The 17,802-nt window shown below is 42.1% G+C and overlaps 1 protein-coding gene across 2 annotated transcripts in view; it reads right to left on the reverse strand.

The window, feature by feature from the left end:
• The window catches only part of LOC139230077 (zinc finger and BTB domain-containing protein 7C), a 272,981-nt gene extending 255,404 nt beyond the window's left edge, over window positions 1-17,577 (reverse strand). For both annotated transcript variants that reach the window (XM_070861886.1, XM_070861878.1), the window contains exon 1: window positions 17,407-17,577. The gene's annotated coding sequence lies outside the window, so the exon portion shown is untranslated. The remainder of the gene's footprint in view (window positions 1-17,406) is intronic.
• Window positions 17,578-17,802: the final 225 nt, after the last annotated feature.

The following is a 17,802-nucleotide window of genomic DNA, read 5'->3' on the forward strand; positions in this document are numbered from 1 at the left end:
CGAGGGTCTAGTGAGAAGGAGGAACTGAAAGAAATCCTTATTAGGCGAGAAATTGTGTTTGGGAAATTGATGGGATTGAAGGCCGATAAATCCCCAGAGCCTGATGGTCTGCATCCCAGAGTACTTAAGGAAGTAGCCCTAGAAATAGTGGATGCATTGGTAATCATTTTCCAACAGTCGATCGACTGGATCAGTTCCTATGAACTGGAGGGGAGCTAACATAACACAACTTTTTAAGAAAGGAGGGAGAGAGAAAACAGTTAATTATAAACCAGTTAGCCTGACATCGATAGTGGGGAAAATGTTGGAATCAATTATTAAAAATGAAATAGCAGCACATTTGGAAAGCAGTGACGGGATCGGTCCAAGTCAGCATGGATTTATGAAAGGGAAATCGTGCTTGACAAATCTTCTACAATTTTTTGAGGATGTAACTGGTAGAGTGGACAAGGGAAAACTAGTGGATGTGGTGTATTTGGACTTTCAAAAGGCTTTTGACAAGGTCCCACACAAGAGATTGGTGTGCAAAATTAAACCACATGGTATTGGGGGTAATATACTGACGTAGATAGGAGAACTGGTTGACAGACAGGAAGCAGAGAGTCAAGATAAACGGGTCCTTTTCAGAATGGCAGGCAGTGACTAGTGGGGTGCCGCAGGGCTCAGTGCTGGGACCCCAGCTATTTACAATATATATTAATGATTTGGATGAGGGAATTGAGTGGAATACCTCCAAGTTTGCAGATGACACTAAGCTGGATGGCGGTGTAAGCTGTGAGGTGGACGCTAAAAGGTTGCAGGGTGACTTGGGGCAGGTTAGGTGAGTGGGCAAAAGCGTGGCTGATGAATATAATGTGGATAAATGTGAGGTTATTCACTTTGGGGGCAAAAACACGAAGGCAGAATATTATCTGAATGGCGGCAGATTAGGAAAAGGGGAGGTGCAACGAGACCTGGGTGTCATGGTACATCAGTCATTGAAAGTTGGCATGCAGGTACAGCAGGCGGTGAAGAAGGCAAATGGTATGTTGGCCTTCATAGCTAGAGGATTTGAGTATAGGAGCAGGGAGGTCTTACTACAGTTGTACAGGGCCTTAGTGAGGCTTCGCCTGGAATAGTGTATTCAGTTTTGGTCTCCTAATCTGAGGAAGGACGTTCTTGCTATTGAGGGAGTGCAGCGAAGGTTCACCAGACTAATTCCTGGGATGGCAGGACAGACATATGAGGAGAGACTGGATCGACTGGGTCTGTATTCACTGGAGTTTAGAAGGATGAGGGGATCTCATAGAAACATATAAAATTCTGATGGGACTGGACAGGTTAGATGCAGGAAGAATGTTCCCGATGTTGGGTAAGTCCAGAACCAGGAGACACAGTCTAAGGATAAGGGGTAAGCCATTTAGGACTGAGATGAGGAGAAACTTCTTCACTCAGAGAGTTGTTAACCTGTGGAATTCCCTACCGCAGAGAGTTGTTGATGCCAGTTCATTGGATATATTGAAGAGGGAGTTAGATATGACCCTTACGGCTAAAGGGATCAAGGGATATGGAGAGAAATTGGAAAAGGGGTACTGAGGTGAATGATCAGCCATGATCTTATTGAATGGTGGCGCAGGCTCGAAGGGCCGAATGGCCTACTCCTGCACCTATTTTTCTATATTACTATGTTGATGGGTGTTTTTGTAACTGGAATGCTGTTTTCAGGGGGGTTCTGCAGGGCTCAGTACTAGGTCCCTGGTACCTGTCAATGATTTAGACTTGAATGTAGGGGGTATGATTAAGAAGTTTGCAGATGATACTAAAGTCAGCTGTGTGATTGATAATTAAGAAGAAAGCTATAGACTGCAGGAAGATATCAGTGGGCAACACAGTGGCAAATGGAACTCAATCTGGAGAAGTGCAAGGTAATGCATTTGGTGAGGGCTAACAAGGCAAGGGAATACACATTAAATGGTAGGACACTTAAGTGTAGAGGAACAAAGTGACCTTGAAGTGCATGTCTATAGATCCCTGAAGGTAGCAGGCCAGGTAGATAAGTTGGTTAAGAAGGCACACAGAATACTTGCCTTTATTAACCGAGGCATTGAATGCAAGAGCAGGGAGGTTATGCTTGAACTATATAAAACACTTGTTGGGCCACAGCTAGAGTACTGCTTACAATTCTGGTCACATTACAGGAAAGATGTGATTGCACCAGAGAGGGTACAGAGGAGATTTACGAGAATGTTGCCTGGACTGGAGAATTTTAGCTATAAGAAAAGATTGGATAGGCTGGGTTTGTTTTCTATGGAATAAAGGAGTCTGAGGGGAGACCTTATTGAGATGTATAAAATTATGAGGCGCTTAGATAGAGTAAATATGAATGACCCATTTCCCTTAGCAGAGGGGTCAACAACCATAGGGCATAGATTTAAAGTAACTAGTAGGAAGTTTAGAAGGGATTTGAGGGGGAATTTCTTCATGGGGGTCTAGAACTCACCGCCTGAAAGGATGGTAGAGGCAGAAACCCTCACCACATTTAAAATGTACTTGGATGTGCACTTGAATTGCCGTAACCTACAGAGCTACGGAACAACAGCTGGAAAGTGGGATAGCTCTTTGTCAGCCAGCGAGGACACGATGGGCTGAAATGGCCTCATTCCGTGCTGTAAATTTCTATGATTCTAAGTCGAGGGCTGCACAAAAGACACCCTAGGTGGAAGCACAATGCTAAGAGGATGTGTTGCTGCTGGAATAGATTAATTGTGCTATTAAAGCAATCATATTGCTAGTAGAACACTGGTAAAACAATGGTTTTGGTCAGCTGGATCAGGGTTAATTACAAGCGTTCCTGTTTAGCTCACTGCCAATATCTTACCTTGTTTCACTGAAGTGTTAAAAAAAGGAGGCAGACAAACAGCAGGAAACTATAGACCAGTTCGCCTAACATCTGTCGTTGGGAAAATTCTGGAGTCCATTATTAAGTAAGCAATAGCGGGACATTTGGAAAAGCATGATTCAATCAAGCAGAGTCAGCATGATTTGATGAAAGGGAAATCATGTTTGACAAATTTGCTGGAGTTCTTTGATGATGTAATGAGCAGGGTGGATAAGGGGAAACCAGTGGATGTGATGTATTTGGATTTCTAGAAGGCATTCGATAAAGTGCCACATCAAAGGTTACTGCACAAGATAAAAGCTCACAGGGTTGGGGTAATATATTAGCATGGATAGAGGATTGGCTAACTAACAGAAAACAGAGAGTCGGGATAAATAGGTCATTTTCTGGTTGGCAATGACTAGTTGGGTGCCACAGGGATCGGTGCTGGGTCCTGAACTATGTACAATCTATATTAATGACTTGGATGAAGGGACCGGGTGTAATGTAGCCAAGTTTGCTAATGATACTGTTGTGTCTTGAATAAAGAATCAGACCAGATACTGCAAGCTCAAAATAAGGTGTGAACGTCATCTTTTATTACAGATCTCAGAGTGCTCTCCAGCCTGTGAGGTCTCCTTATGTACAGGTGCTCCCAAGGGATTGTGGGATCCCTTGGGACTCCGGGGGATGAGCCCTCTGGTGGTTAAACACGGTATTTACAGGTTTACATAAAAACAGATGCAAAGATGGGTGGGAAAGCAAACTGTGAGCAGGACACAAATAATCTGCAAAGGAATATGAGGGGCAAAAATTTCACAGATGTGGAGTATAATGTGGGAAAATGTGAGGTTATCCACTTTGGCAGAAATAATAAAAAAGCAAATTATAATTTAAATGGAGAAAAATTGCCAAGCGCTGCAGTACAAAGGGACCTGGAGGTCCTTGTGCATGAAACACAAAAAGTTAGTATGGAGGTACAGCAAGTGATCAGGAAGGCAAATGGAATGTTGGCCTTTATTGCAAGGGGGAGAGAGTATAAAAACAGAGCAGCCCTGCTACAACTGTACAGGGTATTGGTGAGGCCACACCTATAGTACTGCGCACAGTTTTGGTCTCCGTATTTAAGGAAGGATATACTTGCATTGGAGGCTATTCAGAGAAGGTTCACGAGGTTGATTCCAGAGATAAGGGGGTTGACTTATGAAGATAGGTTGAGTAGATTGGGCCTATACACATTGGAGTTCAGAAGAATGAGCGGTGATCTTATCGAAACATATAAGATAATGAGGGGGCTCGACAAGGTGGATGCAGAGAGGATATTTCCACTCATAGGGGAAACTAAAACTAGGGGACCTAGTCTCAGAATAAGGGGCAGCCCATTTAAAACTGAGATGAGGAGACATTTCTTCTCTCAGAAGGTTGTAAAATCTATGGAATTCTCTGCCCAGAGAGCTGGAGGCTGGATCATTGAATATATTTAAAGGGGAGATCGACAGATTTTTGAGCGATAAGGGAGTAAAGAGTTATGGGGAGCGGGCAGGGAAGTGGAGCTGAGTCCATGATCAAATCAGCCATGATCTTATTGAATGGTGGAGCAGACTCAAGAGGCCAAATGGCCTACTCCTGCTCCTATTTCTTATGTTTTTTATGTTTAATCAGCCCACCTTTAAGAAGACTGGAGAAGCACGTGTGGCCACACATGGAGAGAACAGTATCCAGTTCGAGTCACTTTTATGACTGCTTGGGTCACACTATAAATGTGTTAGCAGTAAAGGTGAACACCTGATCACAATGGATGCAGCAACCACTTATGGGAGAGACCTGTGACAATGCTCCCAAGAAACTATCTAGAGCAGCCGTAAAATCCGTAACAGAGTTACTGGAGGGATTTGAAGCCAAAGATTTTAAATTCAGTTCATTGGGGGAACAGGGAGTAAATAGAATTTGGCAAGGACAAGGGTAATAGGGAAGCAGGGCTTAGCGTGCAACAGGATGTCAGCAGCAGAGTTTTGAGTGAGTTGAAGTTTCTGTGTAGCAGGGCTGGGTGACCTGCAAGGGGGAACCTGAAGATGATGACACTGTGGTTGAGTTCCAGCTGCAGTGGGGGAAGAGCTGGGGTGGAGGCAAATGAAGGTGGAAATTGGTGGCGTTCGTGATAGACAGGGCTTTCAAGCTCACCTCAGAGTCAAATAAGATATCAAAGATGTGCTCTATCAGATTCAGCCTGAGCAAATTAACCAGGAAGGGAAATGGAATCATGGTCTGGAGTTTTTGGTGGGAACCAAGAAAGATGTCCTCAGTCTTGCCAATGTTATCTCTGATGTCGCCTTTTGTCATAAGGATTTGTATATTAAATTTTGCCTCAACGCAGTATTGATATTTTGCACATAGGCCAAGTGGAAATATTATATGTAGTATTGTCACAAGGGCCAATAGTATACCAATGTATTAGAAAATGGAGCAGCAGGTCATGATTGTATGCCATTCGTGTCCACATGGCAATCCTAGGGACAAGTGTTAATTAAATGTTAGGTGCTTCCTTAAAGCAAGATAAAGAAGCACGAGAGAGACAAAACAAAGAAGACAGGCATGGAGAAGAACTTGGATTGGAGGGTGGGGGGTGCGGGTTAGGATCCAGTTGTCGTGGTTCACATAGGAACCAACGACATAGGTAAAACTAGGAATGAGGTTCTGCTGAAAGAGTTTGAGGAGTTGGGATCCAAATTAAAAAGCAGAATCTCAAAGGTAATAATCTCTGGATTGTTAGCTGAGCCACACGCCAATTGGTACTGGGACAAACAGATTAGAAAGTTAAATGCGTGGTTCAAAGAGTGTGGGAGGTAGTGGTTTTGCTTCATGAGGCACTGGCACCATAACTGGGGAAAGAGGGAGCTGTTCCATTGGGACAGGCTCCACTTGAACCGGGCTGGAACCAGTGTCCTGGTGAATTGAATAACTCGACAGGGCTTTAAACGAATGAAGGGCAGTTGGAAGGATTCACAAAAGAGTAAATTTAAAAGCAGCAAGAGAAATGTCATGGCTCTAGAGCAGAGCAGGGTTTTGGGTAAAAATAAGCAGAGTGGATCAGGAATATGGTGAGAGGGAGTAACAATGGTAATAGGGCATCACTGGCTAAGGTGACATCAAGGAAAAATAGAAAAAACTCAAAGCTAAAGGCACTATATATCTGAATGCACGAAGCATTTACAACAAAATAGATGAATTAATAGCGCAGAAAGAAATAGGTTTGATCTAATAGCCATTACGGAGATGTGGTTGCAAAGTGACCAAGGTTGGGAACTAAATATACCAGGATACTTAATTTTTAGAAGAGATAGGCAAAATGGAAGAGGGGTAGCCCTGATAATAAAGGATGGGATAAAGACAGTAGAGAGAAAGGATCTTTGCTTAGAAAATCAGTAGAATCAATCAGTTTGGGTGGAGCTAAAAAACAGCAAGGGGCAGAAAACATTGGTGGGAGTTGATTATAGGCCCCCAAACAGTAGTGGCAATGTAGGACACAGCATAAATCAGGAAATTAGAGGTGCATGTAAATAAGGGTAATACAGTAATCATGTGGGACATAATCTGCATATAGACTGGGCAAACCAAATATGCAGTAATAGTGTAGAGGACAAATTCATGGAATGCGCACAAGATGGTTTTCTAGATCAGTATGTTGAGGAACTAACTCGAGAACAGGCTATTTTAGATCTAGTATTGTGCAATGAGAATGGGTTAATTAATAACCTTGCAGTAAAGGCGCCTTTAGGGAAGAGTGACCATAATATGATAGAATTTTATATTGAGTTTGAAAGTGATTTAGTTAAATCCGAAACTAGGGTCTTAAATCTAAACAAAGGAAATTATGTAGATATGAGGGCAGAGTTGGCTAAGGTAGATTCGGAAACTACATTAAAAGGTATGACAGTAGACAAACAATGGCTAGCATTTAAAGAATTAATACATAATTTACAACAAACATACATTCATTTAAGGCACAAAAACCCCACAGGAAAAGTGGTCTAACAGTGGCTAACAAGAAAATTTAAAGATAGCATTAGATCAAAGGAAGAGGCTTATAATGTTGTCAACAAGAGCCGCAAGCCCGAGGATTGGGAGGATTTTAGAATTCAGCAAAGGAGGACCAAGAAATTGATAAAGAAAGGGAAAATAGAATACGAGAGTAAACTAGCGAGAGACATAAAAACAGATGGTAAAAGCTTCTATTGGTATGTAAAAAGGAAAAGATTAGCAAAAGTAAATGTGGTTCTCTTACAGGCTGAGACAGGAGAAACTATAAGGGGGAATAAGGAAATGGCAAAGAAATTAAACAAATACTTTGTGTCTATCTTCACAGAAGACACAAAAAACCTCCCTGAAATAGTGGAGAATCAAGGGTCTAGCGAGAATGAGAAACTGAAAGAAATTAGTATTAGTAAAAAAATAGAACTGGGGAAATTAATGGGACTGAAAGCCAATAAATCCTCTGGACTTTATGGCCTACATCCTAGTGTTTTGAAAGGGGTGGCTATGGAGATATTGGATGCATTGGTTGTCATCTTCCAAAATTCCATAGATTCTAGAACGGTTCCCGCAGATTGGAAGGCAGCTAATGTAACCCCGCTATTTAAGAAAGATGGGAGAGAGAAAACGGGGAACTACAGACCAGTTTGCCTGACATCAGTAGTAGGGAAAATAGTAGAATCTAGCATTAAGGGCATGGTAACAGGGCGCTTGGAGAATAATAATAGGATTGAGCAGAGTCAACACGGATTTATGAAAGGGAAATCATGTTTGCAAATCTGTTCGAGTTTTTTGAGGTTGTAACTAGTGGCACCATCCTCCGCCTGCTCCACGACGACATGCAAGCTGTGATCCTGACCAACGGATTCATCACAGACCCAATCCACGTCTGGACCGGGGTCAAGCAGGGCTACGTCATCGTGCCAACCTTCTTCGCTACAAAGCTCCACCTCATACTCAACAAGCTCCCCGCTGGAGTGGAACTAAACTACAGAACCACTGGGAACCTGTTCAACCTTCGCTGTCTCCAGGCCAGATCCAAGACCATCCCAATTCGTCGCCGAACTACAGTACGCGGACGACGCTTGCATCTGAGCACATTGAGATTGAACTCCAAGTCATAGTCAACATCTTCACTGGGGCATACGAAAGCATGGGCCTTACACTAAATATCCGATAGATAAAGGTCCTCCACCAACCTGACCCCGCCACACAGCATTGCCCCCCAGTCATCAAGATCCATGGCACGGCCCTGGACAATGTGGACCACTTTCCATACTTCGGGAGCCTATTATCAGTAAGCGCAGACATCGACGAGGTTCAACACCACCTCCAGTACGCCAGCGCAGCTTTCGGCCGCCTGAGGAAAAGAGTGTTCGAAGACCAGGCCCTCAAATCTGCCACTAAGCTCATGGTTTACAGGACTGTAGTGATAACAGCCCTCCTTTATGGTTCAGAGACGTGGACCATATACAGTAGACACTTCAAATCACTGGAGAAATATCAACGATGTCTCCGCAAGATCCTACAAATCCCCTGGGAGGACAGACGCACCAACATTAGCATCCTCAATCAGGCTAACATCCCCAGCATCGAAGCACTGACCACACTCAACCAGCTCCGTTGGGCGGGCCACATTGTTCACAGTCCTGACAAGACTCCCAAAGCAAGCACTCTATTCTTACAAGGCAAGCGAGCAGAGGAAACATTTCAAGGACACCCTCAAAGCCTCCTTGATAAAATGCAACATCCCCATCGACACCTGGGAGTCCCTGGCCAAAGACTGCCCTGTGGAGGAAGTGCATCCGGGAGGGTGCCGAGCACCTCAAGTCTTGTCGCTGAGAGCATGCAGAAAACAAGCGCAGGCAGCAGAAGGAGCATGCAGCAAACCAGTCCCACCCACCCTTTCCTTCAACGACTGTCTGTCCCACCTGTGACAGAGATTGTAATTCCCGTATTGGACTGTTCAGTCACCTGAGAACTCACTTTTAGAATGGAAGCAAGTCTTCCTCGATTTCGAGGGACTGCCTATGATGATGATGATGTAACTAGTAGAATAGATAAGGGGGAACTAGCGGATGTGGTTTATATGGATTTTCAGAAGGCATTCAATAAGGTGCCACACAAGAGGTTATTAAACAAAATTAGGGCTCATGGGGTTGGGGGTAATATACTAGCATGGATTAAGGATTGGTTAACATTAGACAACAGAGAGTAGGAATAAACGGGTCATTTTTGGGTTGGTAGGCTGTAACTAGTGGGGTGCCACAAGGATTGGTGCTTTGACCCCAGCTATTCACAATCCAGATCAATGATTTGGATGAAGGGACCAAATGTAATATATCCAGGTTTGCTGATGATACAAAGCTAGGTGGAAATGTAAATTGTGAGGAAGATGTAAAGAGGCTTCAAGGGATATAGACAAGTTAAGTGAATGGGCAAGAACATGGCAAATAGAATATAATGTGGAGAAATGTGAAGTTTTCCACTTTGGTAGGAAAAATAGAAAAACAAAGTATTTTTTAAATGGTGACATATTGGGAAATGTTGGTGTTCAGAGGGACCTGGGTGTCCTTGTACACGAATCATTGAAAGTTAACATGCAGGTACAACAAGCAATTAAGAAAGCAAATGGTATGTTGGCCTTTATTACAAGAGGATTTGAGTACAAGAGTAAATACATCTTATTGCAATTATATAGGGCCCTGGTAAGACCGCACCTGGAGTATTGTGTATCCTGGATATACTTGCCAAAGAGGGAGTGTAGCGAAGGTTCACCAGACTGATTCCTGGGATGGGGGGGATTGTCATACGAGGAAAGATTGAGCAGCCTAGGCCTATATTCTCTAGAGTTTAGAAGAATGAGAGGTGATCTCATTGAAACATAAAATTCTTACGAGGCTTTATAGGGTAGATGCAGCGAGGAAGTTTCCTCTGGCTGAGGAGTCTAGAACCAGGGGTCACAGTCTCAGAATAAGCGGTTGGCCATTTAGGACTGAGATGAGGAGAAACTTCTTCACTCAGAGGGTGGTGAATCTTTGGAATTCTCTACCCCACAGGGCTGTGGAGGCTCAGTCGTTGAGTATATTCAAGACAGAGATCGATAGATTTTTGAATATTAAGAGAATCATGGGATATGGGGATAGCGCAGGAAATTGGAGTTGAGGTAGAATATCAGCCATGATCTTATTGAATGGAGGAGCAGGCTCGAGGGGCCGAATGGCCTATTGCTGCTCCTAATTCTTATATTCATTCGCACACTTTATAGAAGTTAGTCCCAGCATTGCTTGCTAGGCTGGCTGCCCGAATGTGCAGCATTGCCATCATTGTTTCCCCTAACCCTCATTAATCAGTCTGCTCCAACATTCAACAAAACTTTCATAATCCAGTCAACATTCTTCAACAAATCAGATTCTTTTAACAGCCCAAAGCATCAAGAAATAAAATGTGGAATATCAGCAATCCAGAAATCAGATCACCACAATGCCAGCAAAATCAAATGGTCTACAGCACTGAAATCAGACACTTACTGTTGGAAGCACAATTTTTTAAAAAGTCCACAGACAGCAGGAAGCTAACACACTTTGTGGAAAATTTATTACAGTACTTTCTGAAATACAGTAGACACCAGCTAGGGTCTTGATAAACAGTATGTGTTTTTTTTACAGTTTCCTCATCAATGCATCACAGTCTTTATAGCTGTCAAAACCGTCTTGTCCGAGAGGGGTTACTATATTTCAGTTATTCCTCTCGGCAGCTTTTCCTGTAAACTAATTGTCCTTTAGGTCGGGTTAAAATCCGTGTCTTATAATCATCTCCTTCTACCCCTCCTATAAGTAAGCATGCATGCAGGTTTTTTTAGTTTACTGCCTCTTGCGTTTACCTAGTGATGCATAGATTTACTTGTGCTGCACAACACATGTTGGAAATGCTTAAAATAAAATCCAGCGAAGAAAATGGTAATACCTGTCGCTGCACAGGCAGCAATGAAAGAAACTCGAACAGATGTAATTGATAGTGCCCAGTGGCTCAAATAAATATTCTAAACAAAATAAGCATTTTCTGCATTTTGTTTTCAAATTCAATATTGATTAGTTTGAATCAAATTTGGTGTGATCATATAAACACAATCTTCCCAGCACACAATAATGCAGGTTTCAACTACTAAATACAATGCAAAACTTCTCAGATGTCAATTTGATGTGGTAATATGATGCACACTAACTTATTTCAGCCCAAATTCCATTACATTTTATAAAATACAAAAATTATCTTTGGCTTGAAACAGTAATCACAATTAGCTTAAAAACAACTGCTCAACATGTTTTTCCTTTGCAAACAGCTCCCATTTTGGGAGAGTGGAATGAAGGAGCAGGGACACTATGGAGGTAATTTTGACTTTGGGTAATAGTATAAAATGTGCAATATTGGCTCGGCCATCCGTTAAACACCTTTCCCGATTTTCATTTTCCTGGAAATGAAAACTGGTGGCCAAGCAGATATTATACATTTTACGCTATCACCCAAATTGTCAAAATTTCCGCTATGTCACCTAATGAGATTAATGAGAGAGCACACTGAAGATGCATTTGTGGCATGGGTTTGAAAAGAGCCTCTTGTAGAATCATAGAGCCCAGTAAGCTGGTGCTGAAAAATATTTATCTACAACAACATAGTTGTTTCAGGTAATGTGGGGTAAGACTTCCTCTGTGTATGATCTACAATGAAATTGTATTCCTATCCTTCATAAAATCACAAAGTCTCACAAGATGCTATATTTATTGCAATAGAAGTGATCATCCATTGAGAGACATTAATACACTTCCAGTTTTACTGCAGGCGACTGGATAGCAAACAGCTGGATAAAGGATTGAAAACAAGTAGTTTAAATACCTAGCATTCCAATCAGGGTTATTTTAACTACAGTACCTTTATGAGAAAGAGATTTGACTCCTACTTCCAGGACAATTAGTTCAGCGCTGCCGTTGGCCATAACAGGGATTACTTTGCAGAAAGAGCTGTCTATAAGAGTCTAAGAGCATTAAAGCAACATGATCAGAAACTCTGGACTGAAGTCTGTCAGAACTATTAAGCCTCAGAAAGAACCAAGTCAAGTATTTTTTTTTAAAGCCAAAAGGACTTTGAACTAAATTCACATGCAGGGTATCACAAATTTTCCCCATGTCACCTAATGATATTAATGTACAGTAGAGGAGCACTTGATACTAGATTGAAATCCCAAAAAGTGAAACAATTTGGTCTCTGTGATTAATAAGTTCCACTTAGAACTAAGGAACCAGTAGTGGTAACATCAAAACAATCTGTGGATCTTCGTGGTTTCCTCTAGCCAAAATGATGTGCTCAATCCTTGCATCCTCACCTCCTCCTTGCTCCTTTGTCACTTGTCTCACCCTTAACCCTTCATCCATTTCCCCCATGGGTGTGTGGCAAGACACCAGAGCCCCTTCAACTTCAGCCTGTTTCCCTTCTCCTCTTGCCGGTTTCCCTTCTCCTCTTGCCGGTTTACCTGCTTTCCCTAAAGAGGCTCTGTTTGCTTGAACATTGTACATTAGAAATGTCAGTTATTGTAGACAAATGGTTGATATTTTTTCATGGAAAGCATTTTGCATGAGATAAATATAGATATGAATGCCTAAAAAGTGGATGTTTTGTGACAGGCAATGCGTGACAGCTACAACATTGAAAGTTTTACCACCTACAGGGGTTAAAAATTGAACACTTTAATAATGAGATTTCCAGTAATAACTGGTTTACATAGGAATTTTCAATGGAACGCATGCCTCTCGCACCAAATTTATTATACAGATTTTTGGATTCAGTCTGGCTAGAGGTAACCAACAGCAACATTAACATGACAAAAGATGATCCAACATAAAAGGAAAATATCTGAGACTGAAAATAATCACAAAGCAAACTCAAATTAACACCAAGATAGTTGATATTTTTGGCTTGATAGTCAACTGTCTACCAGTTCTCTTGTTCTCTTCTTCTCTCAACTTCTCCTGTAAACCCATTTTCTTATATATACACATTTTCATTATTTCCATGTACTTTATACTAATGGGGGTGGAGAGGAAAGGATACACATGATATGAAATTTCATCAAACACTGAAACAATGTGCAGCATTTAAAGAATTCTGGCCTCATTTGTAATCTACCACAAATCCTGATACTCAGCAAACACTTAATCAGATATCAATGCAACATTTTACTTTGTGGAATAACATTTCTTTCGTAAGTCACGCTTGCATGCATCATGAGTATGGGTCTCTCATGATCCTGGGAGAACTATGCCATTGCACCATTCCTATTAAGACATCCTGCAATATACCATACATAGCCATCGATTAATGTTAAAATTAACTTGAAAAATATTTTTGTTCAAAAGTATACAGCATTCAAGAAGTATTTTATTGTTTCATCGGATTCTCTGAAGAGCAACACTTAACATAATCACCCGGCCTCAGATCCAACTTCTGCTGTTCAGCATTCCAAAATGGTGTTAGCCAAGTTTACAACTCACTGTCTCAGCATTCTAGCAGTATCTCATCCCAATCTTTAATTTATCATACTGGTCAATCATTCTACCTAAATAATTTGGATTTGTAGAAAAGAAAAACTTGTTAACAATAGGTGAAATTAGATCTACGGGAAAACATTGAAAGAGAGTTTTCTGAGATAAATATATTCTAATATGACAAGTTTTCAGGCCACCTCTCCCTTTAAGAGTACATCATATCATTCTGTCATGCAATCCTCCCCTTTCCCATGACCTTTATAGTGCCCCATGCAGACTCAAGTTATTTTCAACCAGAAGCCAACTGAGCATATTTGCCAATCAAAATAAAATGGACTGCTCCTTCCCATGCAAATAGAATATATTCCAAGATTTATTGTTTCATTTTTAAAATTTCAAAATGCATGCCTATGTCTACTTTTAATTTCTGCAGCATCCAAGTCTCAACAATACATAGAAACATAGAAAATAGGTGCAGGAATAGGCCATTCGGCCCTTCGAGCCTGCACCACCATTCAATAAGATCATGGCTGATCATTCCTTCAATACCCCTTTCCTGCTGTCTCTCCATACCCCTTGATCCCTTTAGCCGTAAGGACCATATCTAACTCCCTCTTGAATATATCCAATGAACTGGCATCAACAACTCTCTGCGGCAGGGAATTCCACAGGTTAACAACACTCTGAGTGAAGAAGTTTCTCCTCATCTCAGTCCTAAACGGCCTGCCTCTTATCCTAAGACTGTGTCCCCTGATTCTGGACTTCCCCATCATCGGGAACATTCTTCCCGCCTGTCCAGTCCCGTCAGAATCTTATATGTTTCTATGAGATATCCTCTCATCCTTCTAAACTCCAGTGAATAAAGGCCCAGTTGATCTAGTCTCTCCTCATATGTCAGTCCAGCCATCCCTGGAATCAGTCTGGTGAACCTTCGCTGCACTTTATTAAATTGTTAGAATTTTTCAATGTGGCTGCTTCATCAATATCTAAGGCAACGTGTTTATTAGACCAATTTGTGACTATAAATGTAGTTTTTTAAACTTTAGAAAGGGGCTTTCTCTGCCACACACAGTCATTTTTAACAACACATTGGCCTGAATTTTAATGGGGAGGCGGGTTGGGAGCAGGGGGACTCCAAAGCGGTCAGGAAAGACAGGAGAATGGGTTTCCTGCTGGCCACGCCGAATATAACGACACGGTCTGATTTGCATGGGAAACCTGTTTCCCACCTGCAGCCAGACAGGTTGTGATGGGGGTGGGGAAAGTTGGGAGCGATCTGCTGCTGGGAGCAGCACAAAGGGGGATGGTCAAGTGAGGATCAGCGGCCAAAGCAGCGGGGGGGTGGTGGTGGTTTAGGGATCGATCATTGGCTGGAGGAGCAGGGGGTTGTCAGAACATCCTCTGAGGGTCGGCGGCGGCGGGGGCACAAATGTCAGGAAGAGCCGGGGAGAATCGGAGGCCGGTAGGGGGTTAAATCAGAGGCTTCGCGTCTCATTATAATATTTAAATAGTCGACCCGCCTCCTGGGAGTGGGTTGGCTGCCCATCCACCCGCCCTGCTTCTGCTAAAACCGACAGATTTTGGTCGGGATTCAGATTTTTAATATCTCACACAACCTCAACACATCTGGTATTTTTAGGTTAAAATTCCCCCCATAATCTCTCCTGTTACCCCAATCACAGATTGCGCTAAATGAACCGTAACACATTTAATCAATTCCAACTACTCCATAGAAACAGTGTATATGCACAACACCACACAACTGATACTTCTTTTTTCCATTCTACATCCCAAAAAACACATTTCTTATAAATGTGCTTATCCCATATACTGTAAAAGTAACCCGATGCACAGATGCTGCAACTCGGTCTACCCCATATAACCCCCACCCCCCATTCACCTTATCTCAGTTTACTCGGTATCTATCCCCATCAACCTTGATAGCCACCAACTTGCTCATATTTATTAACACTCACTCCATGCCATATCTTATATCATTCTTGACATCCATGCCAATACAAAATCTACTTAATAAAGTAAACTCTTTCGTATATGGTTAATCATTCACAACATTCTTAATAATTGAAGAAACCCTTAAATAGAAGTCACTGACTAATTACAGGCATGGCTACGGTGTCACCAGTTTAGTCGCATGCACTAATTTTAGTCGAAAATGTCTTACAAGAAACAGGTAAATGGATGTGCATATTTAATTAACAGACATCTAGCATCATTCAGTCTTTCACCAAAGTTTGGAATTCTGGCATTAATTTATCAGACGCAGCACATCTTAATGCAGATTCTAGGTTTTTATCTAGCAGTTGCAAGTGGTACTTTGACTTCAAAGTGATTGCTGAGAATGTTGACTCCCACAATGAGACACAACTGACCCGCCCCTGCTCTCCATCCAGAACGCAGTTGCTTGCCCTTTGCCATGATGCTGCTCATTATTGGTTGGGATTGCTTTCTTCTGCTGATCTGGAGTGGTTATTCTGATTGGTCGGGTTGGCAAAATGATAGATCCCCTTCCATACTGTGATGCTGGTGTTTCCATAGTGCTGAAATCCGGCGTTTTCACCCGTATTGCACATCATTTTTGCAAATAAGCAGTAACCAAGCACACAACGATCAAAAAACACTCGGACACTGCTTTTTGTCTTACTATTTTACCAATAAATGCAAAAAAAATAAAGTACACACAGATACGCCATGAGAATTAATATTGAGATCACATGCCCGACAACGGCGCTTATTACTCATTTTTTATTTACTAATCAAATATGTAGTTAGCCACATCTAGATTCCCAATTAACCATATGTGGCTAGTGGTTAATGTATTTGACAACATTGTCCTCGATCACTGAATGAACCTTGACATAAGCCTGTTTCCCAACCATTACCATGTATGGTTAACTCAACATATTTGCTGAATCCTATAGCCAGAACATCAAAGCAAGGACACTCTACATTAAATCTTGACCAGTTTTTTCTCCACTAAACGAATCTCTGACTTCTCCCCTCCCGACAATCCCTTCCATGTATAATACAATTTCAGGATAAGCTCTCCTCGTTATGTCATTTAATCAACTCCTTAAAACTCCCTAACTACTGAACATTTCAGTTGACTCTTAACAAAATCCCTTAATATTACTCCAAGTCGTTGAAATAAACTCCTAACATACTGCCAACATCATCTATGTAACGTCCTTCCATATACCGTAACCTTCTGGACAAGCTACCTCAATTTCACCAACTGATGAAATGGGGTACTAATAGAGTGCTACAATCGAATCCAGTGGCTCTAGGTTACAGAAAAAAATGACCCTGGAGACTGTCAATGCTCACGTGTGATTAATGAAAACCTCCATGAGGTAGCGGAACCACTGGTGCCTGTAGAACTGCACTCCAGCAAGGAGTCAATGCCTTCAAGACATCAGAGGAAGGAAGCAAAACTCACGAGAGAAAATTTGCAAAGACTAAAAACTGTATCTTTTAGATTATTGAATCAAATCTTTCATGTAGAATGTTCCCTCAACCTTGTCCTCTACATTACTGGTGGACTCTGACACATCCACACCTGCCAAACTCCTCCACATACAACTCCCTTAATCTCATTCCATAGATCACTGAATGAGCCGATGATGCATCCCTTTCTCATTCCATGTACAGCAACGAGCTGGGCAAACTCCCTTAATCCTATCTCCCAGACCACTGAATGACATCTTCCCTTCTCTCAGACACACCAGACCTCATGACAAGCCCCCTAAATCCTGGAGAAGGGGTTACTCCATCTCAAGACGATACCTGATCTATCTATCTCTCACGTTTTTTTTTAATCTCCTTGAACGCAGTCCTTTTAATCCTCCAAAAATAAAGCCCCACCAAGCATGACCCTGCCATCCCTGACAACAGAAGTTTACCAACAAACACAGCAACAATTCTCCCACAGAAGGAGCGCGCACACAGACAGACAGACAGTACCTGTTGTGTCCTCTCCAGTCAGTGTTAACTGCTGTTATTTATTTTCCCCTTCAGATCTTTTTCTCTCTCTTTTAATTTATCTTCCCTCCATCAGTCCACAATCCCTGCTGATGGTGTGTCAGGGAATCAGGAGCCCGGATGGATATGTGTGACTCCTCTCCTCTCCCCTCCCATCTCCTGTAATTAGAAAAGATGTGGTTGCTAAGGGAGGGAGAAAACCTTACAAAAAATATAGAGGAAAAAAAATGTATATATATTGTCCTTCCACTCACGTAACAGCCTAACTTCACAGCAGCCACAGACAGAGGAGGGGAGAGGGGGAGGGGCAGTCGTCTGGAGCATTTTTGATCGACAGCACTGGGAGCCGATCGCTGACGGCTCCCGCGTGCACGCCCC

Source organism: Pristiophorus japonicus, chromosome 2 (genome assembly GCF_044704955.1).
Source record: "Pristiophorus japonicus isolate sPriJap1 chromosome 2, sPriJap1.hap1, whole genome shotgun sequence".
In the NCBI taxonomy this organism is placed as follows: domain Eukaryota; kingdom Metazoa; phylum Chordata; class Chondrichthyes; family Pristiophoridae; genus Pristiophorus; species Pristiophorus japonicus.